Source organism: Perissodus microlepis, chromosome 4, assembly GCF_051167445.1.
Source record: "Perissodus microlepis isolate ML-2025 ecotype Zambia chromosome 4, ASM5116744v1, whole genome shotgun sequence".
Lineage (NCBI taxonomy): Eukaryota > Metazoa > Chordata > Actinopteri > Cichliformes > Cichlidae > Perissodus > Perissodus microlepis.
Window position 1 is genome coordinate 5,580,215 of NC_140464.1, and position 15,097 is coordinate 5,595,311.

Below are 15,097 nucleotides of genomic sequence, written 5' to 3' on the forward strand. Positions count from 1 at the left end.
TTGTAATTGCTGCTCATGAACATAGCAGCTGATTATTTTTCTATTCTTCACCTACTTGATCATTTCAGCTCCACTTAATAACAAACTAAAGCTTCGCGAAACGCAAGCTCTGTTCATCTTTACATGCGTGGATTCGAGCACCGTGTTTGTTCAAGATCCCTCCTATAGAAGAGATGAAGGCAGTCGATCAGCTGGGGAGTCAGAGAGCTGAGATCACTTTCAAATAGCCTGCTAATTAATTCACTTTATTTGTCATTGCCACTAAATCTCTGTGGAGCAGCACAGAACCTGTTCTTGGTTTCTGCTAGCAGCTATATGTGCAGCCTGTTTTAGAGAGCTGAGTAATATCCTCCGTCGCACAGACTCAGCTCTCTGGTCTGGCTGTGGAGCTGAAGCGGAGAATCGGCCCAGAACGGCAGGACCCACTTGCTGCCGTCTAGGCCCAAGTGTGGGGTTTCGTTGGCAGAGCGTGGGGAGGTCATTAATAAATAAGCCAAAACGAGAGTAGCTGTAGGGGAGGAGGCTGCCGGAACATATGAGGGGCTGTGAAATATTAAAGGATACTGCTCCACTGCTCCAGGCGCCAAATGAGAGGCTGACCATGTGGCAACCTCCGGGTCGTCCCTGTTGCTTTCTACTCCCAACCAACTTCACATGTCTCCCTGTCGGTCACATTCACCACAGCCTGCTGGATTTCTGCTTTGCTTCTCTCTTCCCAGAACAGCGTTCTTTGAAGTGGTTGTCAGAAAGTGCCAACCGTCAGCAGAGTCTGCAAAGCAATTCGAGTTTTGATCTGGACCCGCTGGGAAACCAAAAGCTGAGTTTGTGATGAGCGTGCAGCTCTGACAACACTAAAGATGAGCTTTATGCAGTAGTTGGAATTCAATAGCGTCCATCAGGAGACACAAGAGTGATTCATACTTAAATACACTCAAAATGAGGTAAAAAGTATGTGGGGACAAAAGCCGGACAAAGCTGTCACGTCTGAGAAAGCCCTCTCTGACCGAGTGAGGGGAGATTTTAGCTCCCTGCGGTCCAGCAGTGGCTGAATCAGCGCTTCTTTCAGGGTCTGTGGTTTCATGTTTCAGCGCTCTTGAATGAAAAATCTATTTTCTCAGACAGATACAGAATCCTAAACAGGCACAATACGGAGGGGCTTTTACTACTAACTACTTCACAAGGGCCTCGTTGCATACAGGCTCATCAAAAGCAGTCAGTATTCAGAACCTTTTTTTTTTTATATCGACCATATACCAACATTTGTATGACAATAAAATGATCGAGAAGACATTTGGATAAAGCAAATATTCTGCCTTTTACTCCAAAACACATTTATTTGGCACCTCTAGGTTTTGTTTACTTTGAAGCAAAAGGTTCTTTCCTCCAAAACATATGATCTCCCTCTTAAACATAATGCACATTCAAGTTTTTTCCTGACTAAGTGGTGATGCATCAGGCATCAGCATCATCACGATTTCTTCTCACACTAAGTTAATGTATTTCACAGCAAGATTTATAAGCAAGCCTGTATTTGCTTTTAGATTTGTTGTTTTTGGTACTGAAAGGAAAGGAAAAAACCCACCAAGGCATTTTGAGGAAGGATTTTACTTTGTGTCTCAAAGCAAATGACCACAATGAGTCTGTTAGCTTGATTCCAATACAATATGAATCATCACTGATATCAGAATATATATTATAATATAATACAATAAGCAAAATGTGGGTTTTTGTTTTGTTAAATTTTTTCAGTTCTGTTATCCAGTGTGTGGTCCTGCCCCTCGCTGATACTCTACCTGACGGGGGAATATCTTCTTTAGACTTCCGATCATCACTTACATGTTAGTGTGTCACTAAAATTAATAAAGAAAATGTATTTTTTGCTTTAGATATTTTAATCATTTTAGTTAAAGTATTTACTTTGGTAGCACAGTCTACTTTAAAATCAACTTTAAGAGCTAAAAGAGAGAGAAAAGTAGCTAAATTGTTTGATTAAACAATTTACCAAAAAATAAAACTAAAATCTTTTCCACCACTTTACCACTTCTTGTATTGTCTGGAGTTTGTGTGTCCAGCAGTACGTCCACCTTCACTGACTTTATCTCATTGCAAACCGAGCTGATTTTGTTTTGGAGCTGCAGCATCAGCATCATTTTCTTCCTTGGAGCTGAAGGGCTTTACTCTGCTTGATGGGGCTTCTTTATATCTGAAGTGGAGGCAAATGTCCCCAGAATGAGCTGAACTTACTTCCCCTTCCGGTTTAATATTGGATGCTTCCAAAAAGCGACATTCATAGAGCTCTTTTTCTTCTGATAGTTTTGTTCAGCTTTTGATAGATGCTGAGCAAATATGATCATTATCTTTACAGGATGACTGCTGAAAAACAGATGCTGACTTTGTTCCTTTGTGCAATAATGCTCCAGTTAAAATATTTTTGCAAAGCCAGAAAACCTCCGCTCCAGGTACACAGACTATTAAAAGACGCCTGTTTTTGATGTCTCATGTGCATGATGAACTTACTTTATGTAGACACCCACCATCGCCTCTCTGCCCCAACGAATGTGCTATAAACTTGTGATGTGATCATTTAGTTCCAAAGGACATGAAAAAGCAAAAACCCTCAGCCTGAGCCCTCACAGCATGATTTAACTAACCAATGGGTGGCATGTTGGGGGGCTATAGCCATCAGAATCAGGATATATTCCACTATCTAATGGCTAAGGATCAGGAGAGACACGGAAACACTGTGAATATCTTGATTCAAGGTGTTCACATAGTTATTTATTTGAACTGCAAATTTCCAGCATTGCATTACTGGTTACAAGAAAAAGTAATCTGACTACTTTAATGAGTTACTTTCTTGTGCATTTCTTTTAAATTGTAGCATTTGCTTTCGTGATGCAAAAAATGTGAATACTTTTTCCACAGCTTTTCAAACAGCTCATCTGTAAGCATCTTTATCTAAACTCTCTCTAGCTTCTTTGGCTTGTATTTTCTAACAAAGCCCCTCTCCTCTTTTAAAAAACAACAGTTCCACATCCTTGCCCTTCACTTTGATGATTCACTGGAATTTGGTGACTTTTGATGTGGTCTTGTGTGCTTTTTGTTATCTGGCTTGAAAGTGACAGATAGGTAACAAAAGCAGAATGACTTTGAGCCACAGATTCAATCTGAATTCATAAGCTCCAGCTAAAGAGGAAGGAAACCATCACATATCGGCTGCTGTATAGACTGCATCCCCTTTGCCCCTTTCCATATTCCCTCTCTTGTCTACTTTCACTTTCCTCCTATAGCTTGCACTAACAGCTATCTAATCGTCAGTGACACTTCTTTTTGCCCACTCACCTCCTCTGATGAAACACCTTAAGTGCAGAGATCACAGGAGAATATTTGTTGAATATGTCCAAGTATGTCCCCTCTGTCAGCTAAGCTGTGTGATGTCCAGGCGAGCTGCCACAGTGTACTGTATCCCATATATCACCTCCCATTCACGCTGCCACAGCCCCCTGCCACTGTTACTATAAATACAACCAGCTGTGTTTCCATTATTAATGCAACAAGACGCCCAAGCCTTCCCCGGCCTGCACAACGCCGATTCATCATCTCTCATAAACTTTAAAACACCCACTGCTGCCTACTGCTGGTGCAAACGAACACACAGCGAGCAGGTGCATGGTGCACGCACACACACCAACTCACACTTCTCTCCATGACAAGTTCACTGTTGAAGGAGGAGGCAGGCAGAGAGAGAAAATCAGGATGAAAACCAAAAATAACACATTGCATCTTGATGACAGACCGGTTGCAATTGGACTGTAATGAGATATGGAAGCAGAGGGCTGCCGCTCAGCGGAGGTGAATTGAATTAGACTCTATTCTTTCTTGCAGTAACAAATTGAGATACGGTAATGTAGTTTAAAGGAGGTTACATAGGCAGAAGAAATTAAGCTTTGTTTTTCAAATGCCATAGTTTATCACTACAGTCAAACGAGAAAAGCCAAGCTATAGCTAGCTGAAGGTTTCACGAGGTCTGTCCCAAAGAATGTCTAAATAACGAGCATGTTCACCTATCACTACCCAGCACGGGTCAGATAGCGACATTACCTGTTTATAGGGGCCAATGAGACGATAGCTTAGAACAAATAGGGCCCTGTGACACTCAAGGGTTTTTTTTGTACTTTGCTTCATGTCTTTGGGGTCAAGATGAAAGATTCATTTTGGACTTTTTAACAACAATCACATCTGTTGCCGCAGTCATAAAAAATGTGAAATAGTCACAAAAAAATAAATGAAACTGTTTGTAATCCTCGACAAAAATGGTCATGATTTTTTCAGCCAGTTAGCATAATTGTTATCCTTATGTTTTTTCTAGACAACGTGCATCACCATGGCAACCAAGAAAACAGATCTTTAAAAGAAGTATTTGGCTTTTTTAACCAAACTATTATCTATTTGTAAACCTAACACAGCCGTTTTAACACCTAAATCTAAGCCGAACCTTAAGATATACCTTAACCCCAGCGTAAAAGTTTTAATGCTTAGTCTTAACCAACTGACACAATTCTACTTGATCAATTTGAAAAAATATTGAATCGAGTAAGAAAAAAATGTTGTGTCTGATTTGAACTTGGGTATCTGGAAGGAGCAAAGAATTGATTCCCACCTACTCCTCTAAACATGAACTTTTTTATAAGTTAAAGGTCAAAAATATCATTTCAAGGTTTGTAGCTTGTGGACCCCAATGCAGACTTCTGAAAAATAATCCATATTAATAATGGTAATGGAAAAGACTGCTAATTTAGTAACAACTAACTAAAATTCAACAGAGCAAGCACACATGAGAAAGTGTAGACAGAACATTGTATGACTCAAGAAAGAACTAAGACAAACCGAAGCTTTAAATTAGACGCAGGGCTATCAGGGAGACTGGAAACACCAGGGTAAGGAGACATAGCTGAAACTAATCAAGTCAATAACAAAGGAGGTAAAAGTAAAAGCAAGGCACAAGCTAAAGATGGTTAACAAAGTAAAATAGAAAGTAACTGCAAAGGGAACCTGATAACTTGACAACAAGGTACAAGATGACACCTCAGAAACTGACTAAACTAAAAGGGATAGTATTCTCAATACTAAAGAAAACCAGATAACAGAAGTAGCAAGAACTAAAAGCTAATCGGAGTGTAGACATTAAACAGAAAATAGCTGCAATAAACACAAGCATAAAAAGAACCCTTACTGTAATTATAGAAATAAAGAAAATCTCAAAAGTTGAACTAAGTAGTCTGAACAGAAAATTTATAATAATTCAACAAAACCCACAGAGCACAGCATTTCATGTATAAATGGCAGTATGCATGTGAGACCACACAGATTTAAAAAATGACATTAAAAATAATGAAACGTTTGTGTTCAGAAACACAAATCAGTAGATCAGAGGTTGTGGGCATTTCACATGCACTGTAAGATCGCATTGGTCTTAGTTATCATTTGGAAACAAGCACCATCAGGTTAGTACTCTGTATATAAATAGTTAACAGACTGGTGTTTAAATAGCTTGAACAGTCAAAGCACATTCACTGTACATGAGCTGGAAAAAATCAGCCTGTAAGCAAAATAATAGGATACAAATTTAGTTTTTTCTTCAGACTTATAATTAATAACACATTTGCTAACATGAAATCTGGGCTTTTGTCTTCATGACAAGTTCAGTGGTGAAGTAGCAAGCATTCACAGAGGGAGAACCATCAATAAAACCAAAAATAACACATTGCATCTTGATGACAGCTCAGTTATAGTTTGACTTTAATAAGATATGGAAGCAGAGGGCCTCCGCTCAGTGGAGGTGAATTAAATTAGGCTTTATTCTTTGTTCCTCAGATTCAGTAACAAATTGAGATACAGTAAGAGGCAGAAGAGATTAAGCGTTTTTTTAATGTCATGGTTAATCACCCCAGTAGAAAATGCAGAGCCAAAAGCTAAACTATGGACAGCTGCGGGTGCTACCACAACAGAGACACGCTGGAACTGAACCAAAGCACCTTTCAATCACAAGGAGCAAACCTGACACCAGCTGAAGCTTGCACAAAGCATCAAGTGACACACAATGACAGCAATGTCAGTGGACATCTCAGCAACACCACAGAGGTCCTGGACTGAGCTGACAAGTTATGCTGCATTTATTCCAGCATAAGGACACTAACGACTGTCTAAAACATCATGAAACAATCCAAAATCTGCCAAACAAGACCACCTGTTGTTCAAAAATGGCTTGACGTCAACATATGCCAGCATTTGCCTGCTTCCGCTTACACATTTTACTCTGTGGTTAAAGCAGGCCTCTCACAGAGAGGAGAACATGAAGTACTCATTGTGGCTGGAAACACTTCTGAATGCTGCTCACGAGCCTATGAATCTGCAGGGAGACTAAAATTGGGATTTCCAGCAAAAACACAGACGTGTTTTTGTGTTTGAACTCATCTGAGATCAAAGAAAGAATCAAAATAGATTTTTTTCTGGAGATTTTTTATTATCCTTAACATTTTTCGGTTGTTAAAACACATGTAAAATATAAATGACTGTTTGGAAAAGTCAAATCAATCATTACTATGAAAAACAATCCCATCCACTGGCATTTAAAGTGGAGCTACTATGCTTCTCCTTCTTCTCTGTCATCCATATGTAAAGTTCTGACAGTGAAGTTTTATATTAAAGATGTTTGAAGTTTAAAATACAAATTACAACTACTCAATATGAGCCAAAAGTTCAGTCATCAGACTGCTCTAAATGATTTATTTAAGCCCTTTTTTTCTACTCTTGGTTCCGTATGATGTCAGTGAGAAAGGATATCCCTAATATGGTTGTTATTTACAAGGGACAGCCAATCAGAAGTAAGCTGTCCTAAAAGGAAGAAGAACAGAACTAAAACAGCTTGTTTCAGACAATATTAAAAGTCTGTATCAAAGCTCACAATCAGGTAAGTTAGCATTTTTTTCAACTGTTAATCAAGCAAAGTTACTCAAAGTCTAAGAAATAAAAATATGGAGGTGGATATGGGCATTAATTTTCTGTATTGTTGTAGCTGCCAATCCCTGAGCTCGTATTTACCGCCTAAAAGCTGATACAAACAGTGCCTTCAAGTAGGAGGCTCATCTGCTGTCTTTCCCACAGGATCTAAATGCAGCATTACACCCTCCGGCTGATGCTTACACCGCTGCCTTCAGCTTTGTGCACAAATACACAAACACACAAATTACACCCCACCCTACATTCTGATCATCATCCTGGGCCAGCATTGCTCCACTGCTGCCATGCATTCACTGCTGCTGCTGCTAAATATAGCAACCCCACTTTGATGATGCAGTGGTTACTGTTGGGAGAGCTCAAAAAGCTCCCCCCCCCCACCCCAGCCCATGCCTCTCAGTGGTGCAATTAGCCGTAATAAACTGAGAGTGAATTGATGATGCATGGAGGAGTCTGGTCAAAGCCCTCCACCCTCAAACTCCCAAAGAACCTCCCCTCTAATTACCACCAGCTGAGACAAGGTAGGAGAACGTGACAGAGTGAGAAAGAAACATAATATGCAAGACAAATGATAAGCACTTAAGAAAGTAATAACACACCCATCAGCTTTAACTGGACTGTTTTTAGTGCTCCGGCTTCTATGCACAGCTGGCAGTGTGGAGAAATATTTTAACAACCTTGGTACTGAATGACTTAAATAGTTCTGGTGATCAGTGCTGTTAGATCAAAAATTTCATTTGCCATATGGTTTGGTATAAGATTTAGCACAGCAAAAACTACACAGTGACATTCTCATCAGACTCAACGGTGCTTTGAATAATAAAGTTGAAACCTCCAAAGCTGAAAAATGACTCGAGCGATAGATGTCAAAAACTGCAATTCCTCAACCTGCCACTTGGGGCTTGCTCCAGCGAGCCAATCCCCATTGACATTTATGTTAAAATGACCAATTTTTGTAATGGTGATTTTTTTCAAATAATAACACTTTTAATTGTATTAAAGGTGAAATATTGAATAATTAGAGGCATGGCCACTTCTAGTGGCAGACGTGTGCCAACTAGGCCGCTACCTTTGTTCCAGGCATCACATGACCTCATTAGAGGCCACTAACGTTTGTGCTGGTGTAACCTTTTATAACGTTTCTAATGGAACTGTTTAATAAGCGCATGATCAGTTGTACTGGAGCTCATATAAGTCTGATATTTCATTTACCTGGTTGCGTATCGTTTTAACCAAGCTGATAAGTTAGCACTAAACTGTCTCGTTCAAATGTTCACTTTTGGTTTTAAAAAACATCCAAGATGACAATGGTCAGTGGCTAGTGGGTGACATCCATTCATCTTTAATGATTCAAATGACCTAATTGTGTCTTTGAACATGCCAAACTGTCATGGCAAACATTGCTTTACCTGCAGAATCCAGCCCATACCTTTAGCTGTAGGACATGGGTGCAGAATTAACCACATATTAATCAAATAATAATAATATATCTCGATATGAAATGAGGTTAAATATTAATAATGTCACTGAAATTGAAACATTTTGAATAAAAAACTACTAACTAACAAGCTCCTCAAGCCCAAAAGCAGTTATTACAAGAGTTCCCAATTGTAATCAGTTACACAGCTCCACAAAAAAGAGCCAAATGAACAACCTTGTGTCCTAAGGATATGAGATACTTTGGAGAATTTTGAAATGCATTAGGTGTCCTTGTCACCGGGCCAGACTGAGATTCAAAAAGCTCCCGTGAAAATTGGCTTTCTCACTCACTCTATCAAAACTGAAATTTAAAGAGTAAACAGTGATGTTACTGAATCTGTTCTCTCTGCCACATGAAAGGCGACAGTCATGACGCACGACGAGGCTGCACCCATCTTAGTCATAGTTGTACTAGCCGGCCTCTTCATTGAAAGCGGTGCCACGTGTGGCAGCCCTCGAAACATGCCAGGAAGGAAGTCCTTTTGCAGGTGAAAATTGTTAATAAAAAAAAGAAAAAACAGGTTCACTTTGTCGCAGATATAAGTCTAGTTCTTCAAACTTCACTGCAATTTTCATCCGGGAGCTAGACTGGACTGTTTGAAGAGCTGGTTTGTGCCATCGGGCCACATGTGTGATGCTCCTAACTTTATAAGATAACACTCGAGCTACAATAATAATGGATTGCATTTATATAGCGCTTTTTGGGACCCCTCAAAGCGCTTTACAATACCACTATTCATTCACTCTCACATTCACACACTGGTGGAGGCAGCTACAGTTGTAGCCACAGCTGCCCTGGGGCAGACTGACAGAAGCGAGGCTGTCATATCGCGCCATCGGCCCCTCTGGCCATCACCAGTAGGCGGCAGGTGAAGTGTCTTGCCCAAGGACACAACGACCGAGACTGTCCGAGCCGGGGCTCGAACCGGCAACCTTCCAATTACAAGACGAACACCCAACTCTTGAGCCACGATCGCCCCAATAAGCTAAAATTGTTGCCTAGACACAGTTTATATTTTTCTTTCTATAAATGCTGAGACCCACCTAAGCCATTATTAACCCATCACGTTACCATGCCAATGTCTTCCAGGTTCTATAGTTAGCAGAAAGATGGTAGCCATAGATTTCTGTTCACTTTACAGTTTGAATATTAACCAAAGCCTCTAAAGCAACACTGACTCCTGACCATGTTCCACCTTCCAATCAAGCGGGAGGTGTTTCATGACAGACAAGCATCAGTTTTTTGCATCACGTCATGTGGAGAAAAATGGACTGTAAGTAATGATAGCACCTCTGTCTCTCAAACACCCTGACAGCCTATTAACACTAGACAGAACCATCACTCTGGTATGATGAAACAGGCGCAGACAGTAAAATGATTAATAGAAAAAGAGACAGAGCGAGTCACCAAGAGATAGGTGGATAGAGGTAAACGACACAGGAAAAGGAAAAAGGAGAGACAAGAGAGGGCAACGCTGAAGTAGGACAGAGCGCAGGGGAGGCCTGTCTGTCCCAGATCAGTCGTTTACATGAGATGGAGAAGGAATGAGTGAGACTGGAGGAAAAAAAGAGAGAAAAGAGTGAGAGAGTAAACGACATGGCTAAATCTGGAGTTATGAAATACATCTCGCTCTGAGCAGTGTGGCAAATATTGAAAAGAAAGTCGTGCTGTACTCCCTGCGCTCGGGCAAATAAACCAGGAGAGACTGAAAATAAGAGACACAATCCCTTAGAGGAAACAAAGGCTTTGACAAGATGTCGCCACAACAACAACTGAGCACAGGGATAATCAGTCCAAAAGTCACAACATTCATCCTCCTTCTTTCCTTCCCACGCCCCTGTGGATGAAGATTCAGTGCAAACATGGATTGAAATAATCCAATTAATTCCAATTAATCAAGATTTATCTCCGTCAAGGCCTGTTTTGCGGCCATAAGTCAGGTAAGCTCTGCCTTGGTGTGCTGATAAATCCTCTTTTTGCCAAGCTTTGTTAAACTGAATGAGTGGCGAGAAGAGATTTTGGTCTCTTGATCCCCAAAGAGGGCTCTGCATGGGTGGAAATGTCAACTGTGCGCTGTGTATACAGTGGAACTAAAGTGCGCCGTTTCACAACACTTTACCAACCAAGAAGGAATTTGTGGTATTTCCCTGCTAACATGAGCTGAATGGCAATTCAGCTGTGAAGGGCATCCGATTGTGCCTGTTTGTTGGACCTTGCTCGCTTTGTGCCAAACAAGATCTGAAGTACAAACGACATGACAGTCAGTTAATCAACACTCCACAGAGGCGTCGGCCTGTTGAACCACATCGATTAAACTCGGCACCCAGGGAGCCAAAGTAACAGATTTAGAATCGGCCGATCTGGGCCGCACCTCCAAACTTCACTCCCTCAGACTCCTCTTTCTGTGTCACTCAGTGGATTCTGTACCAATATAACCAAACTGAGGACTAGTTAAACAAACTGGTTTCACTCCCTGATGATGAGGCAGAAACAAGAGATAATGGTGTGAACTAGTTCTTACTTTCTACACTCTCAGAAATAAGGGTAGATTTATACAGCACAAGCACCTAAAGGTAGAAACGTATACATAATAAGGCCTGATCCCAACTAATTAAATGTGAGACATAGAAGGACAATGTGGAACACTAACAATGCTGAGAGTTAGCCTGAAATGTTGATAGATGACTTAACAAATGATAAAGAGATCATGTGAAGGCGACATATAATAAGGATATATTGAATGTAATTTTCCCACTCCACATAAGCGTGAATTAAAGCTACAGTTTCTTTTATGCTATGGCCTTTTTTGCACCTGTGTATTCGCTTGTGCTTTTCTTTCAGGTAGTCATCTTTGGATTTCAGTAGGAATCACATTTTTGAGCCTCGTCTTTCTTGTGAGGTGAAATATATATATATGGACACATGTACACACATATATATATATGTAAAGCCAAAATCAAAATATGGGATACTGTGCCGGTATGTGGGACAGGGGAATAAGGGATATAAATGATGTGCACTGCCACATAAAGTGGGACACTTGTGTCCATAATACCTATGGGGGTCATGCAGGTTCTCAAGCAATAAAAAGCACGTTTGCAATTCTCTTAAGGTGTAACATCAGAAAATCAGCTGTGTCCACCAACAGGGAATTAAAATATTAATTTCACTTGTAAATTTTAAGGATTTACTGTTTAGCTGGTTAGCACTGTAACCTCACAGCAAGGTGGTTCAGGGTGTGAATACAGGCTGGGGCTTTTCAATGTGGCATTTGCATCCGTGCTCTCTGAGTACTTCAGTTTCCTCCCACAGTTCAGAAAAATGAAAGGTGTTAGGTTAATCAGTGATTTTAAATTGGACACAGGTGTGAATGTGAGTGCGAATGGTTGTCTGGCTCTATGTGTTAACCGTCTGATAGACTGGCAACCTGCCCACAGTGTGCATTCACCCATATATGAACAGGTTGGAGGCTGCAGCCTCGTGCAACCCAGAACTGGATTGGGGAAGAAGACAGACAGACGGACAGACAGACGGACAGACGGATGGATGGACGGACGGACGGATGGATGGATGATCAGGTGGATGGATGGACAGACGGACAGATGGATGGATGGATGGATGGATGGATCTTTCAACCTTGATCTGATTTCTATATCAGGAAGGTGCACATGTTCATGGATAAAGCTTTGAGTAGTCAATGGGACTAAAGGAGTTCTACACAAATGTCAGTTAATTTCCAAGTGTTTGAATGAATAAAACACTCAGTTTTACACCTTCATTTTTAAAAGTCTGTTATCTTTGTGGAAAAAAGCTGTCACCAGAGGTTCAAGATTCACGTCTGTAAGATGCAAACTTAAAGCACCGTGGCAGAATCTGGGATACTGCCCCATTGTACACCTAAAGGTGCAACAAGGTACTGTATTTTCTTTTTAGTGCATAAGAAACCTTTAATGGATAAATAAGACCTAGCTTGTCATATTACAGAGTACTTTAAACTTCAATCGTGAATTTTAAGCGTGAATTTTCATCCTTGTATAACTTAAACGGCTACTATTGCATGCTACTGCTGTGGGCAAATAAAAAAGCGAGTGAAATCTTTATATTTTTAAATCATTTTCAAGTATCAAGTATTTTTGTGATTTCCTGGCTTTTATAGAAGACTGACCTTGCAAGTTAGTCCTGTAAATGTGATATCTGTAATAACAGATCATCAGACACGGTGAAGAGTTACAGATGCTCATGAAACAAGAGCCTAATGCAGATAGACCATTATAATCACAGCCCTCTCTATGCAGAGACTCCATCACCTATAAATCTCCCACAGAAAGTGTGGATTCGCCAATTAAATCGGAAACTTATGGCTTTGAATTGTGCCTGTGCAGACTGAAACTTATTACTTTTATATGAGCAAGTGAAGCGTCACTGACACTGATCTATGGAGAGCTGGTAGCGTGCGTTAGTGTGCAATGACTGCTTGACATCAGCATGTGATGAGTGCGTTTGAACTTAGAGCACCACTCAAAGGCAGAGACTGAGTTGTGTATCTGTTCACCAACACTTAACTCAATCCTCACTACAGAAAAGCCCTTCACTGTTATACATCAAGCCAGTCGATACACTCCTCTAAAACCACAATTAATGCACTGATGGAAATTGATGGAAACACACACACAAACCACATGCACTAAATAAATTGCACGTGTGACTTTTCATTATCGAGAACTCTTTTGTGTCTTTTCTTATGCAGCTAAAGTTTTGCTTCATTATGTTGAAATCCACCCCGCTGATCTGCACAACACAGAAACAGTTTGTGTGTAATTATGTATACTATGTAGAGAGCCGTCACCTTTCTGTGCCGCCGTGTTCAGTAGAGACAAAGGCGTCTATAGATAGACTGAACTCAGTTGGCGAGATAATGACAGGACCAAACCAAACACATGTTCCCTGCTGGCAAGGTGACCCTTTTCTTGTAGAAGCAGTCGCTCAAGTGTGAGGAGAGCAGTTTGACATTAATTTCTGCTGCTGTTTAATTCATGGCAAACCCACCGTGTCCACTCCATCGGTCCACACATTTCTAACGCAAACGCGCATCTGTGTCCACGCTCATCCTTGCGTACCGTGCACTACTGCCAGTGTGTCGGGTTATCCAGAGTGGCTTTCTTGGTGATTTTTATGCACTGTTTAGCTTTTTAAATGTGAACACTGAGCAGTGAACTCCTTTGAGCAGCAGATTATCACCAATCGTTGGCATGCATGCAAATCTATGTGGGTGGGATTATCAGTTTGACACAATGATAAATCGAAAAGCTGGCGTATCTCATATTTTTGCCTTTTTTGGAGCAGCTGCACATACATTTACTCATTCCCCAGCTTGTCTTTTCTTATTCTTCCCTCCTCAACAAATGTTTGCTCCTCCAGTTCTGCTTTCTTCTTCTTTTTTCTGTTCGTCCCCACACTTTTTGCCCTCTTTTCTTTTCTCTCTCTATAAAGCTGTGAAAGACTAAACTGGCTATAAAGCTGGAATAAGGAGTAATCCACTGTCAAATACTGCTCTGTTTGCCTTCCCCTGTGTCTGTGCACCCCTCAGCAGATCCTCTAGTTTTCCTGCAACTGCTGCATATTTTCCTTTAAAAGCTGGGACTCTGCATGCACAGACTGCCATGTGGCACAGGAATTAATGTTTCACATCAATGCAGTAAACTTGAACATGCAAACCTCCTCCCTGCCTCCCACCTCCTGCTACACACACACACACGCACACACACACACCCTACAGACTCCACTACCATCTCTCCTCAAAAATAAAATCATACTCTCTCTTTTGCTTTGGCATGCACCCTACTCCATTTCCATGCATGTCAAGAAAAAAAAAAGGAAAAGCAGAAAAAGCCAGAAAACATTCTTACTGTCTTCTACAATCCCTGATGAATTACAGAAATCCCTCCTCTGGAAAAAAGGGGACAGAAGTAGAAAAGAGAGGAAGGAGGGGTAGGGGGAACCCAGCGGTTGCCAGTTGCAGAGGAATAAGGAGTGAGTAGGGGTGAGCAGGAGGATGTAGTGAAAAGGAAAGAAAAAAAAGAAAAGACAATCACTGCTGCAACAATAAAGACCCTCCTCCTCCTCCACAACCGCCACCAGAACAAGAAATTACAAGGTGTCCGGCGTGCCGCTGTACGCGGAGGTATGGAGCATTATCCTCGGCTCCCAGCTCGTCCTCCAGCAGCGGCAGCAGCTCTGTAGTAACACTTCTCTCTCTTTGGTCCGGCAATCTCCCCATGCCTCGCTCACTATCCTCCCCTCCTCCCTCCCTCCTCTCAGCTTGTTCACAGTGCCCCCCGCTCCCTCTCGCTCCTCTCTCTCCTTCTACTGGTTGGCTGGCTGCTCTCCCTCGCCCCCCTCCCTCCCTTACCTCTCCGTCTCTCTGTCTCTCTCCATCCCTCCTTCTCTCTCTCCTCCATCATTACCCGGATACAAGGCATACCCCTCCCTCCTTACATCGGTCTCTCCTCTTTCTCTCTCTCCCTCTCTCTGTCTTTGATGTTTTGGAGTTAGACTCTTAGCTGTGAAAAGAATCTGCTTCTTTTCTCTCTCTCTCTCTCC

General features: G+C 41.3%; 1 protein-coding gene across 1 annotated transcript in view; it reads right to left on the reverse strand.

Annotated features, from left to right (window-relative positions):
• shank1 (SH3 and multiple ankyrin repeat domains 1) overlaps positions 1–14,798 on the reverse strand; it is a 100,366-nt gene extending 85,568 nt beyond the window's left edge. Inside the window, exon 1 of the mRNA XM_084925223.1 lies at positions 14,404–14,798. The gene's annotated coding sequence lies outside the window, so the exon portion shown is untranslated. The remainder of the gene's footprint in view (positions 1–14,403) is intronic.
• Positions 14,799–15,097: the final 299 nt, after the last annotated feature.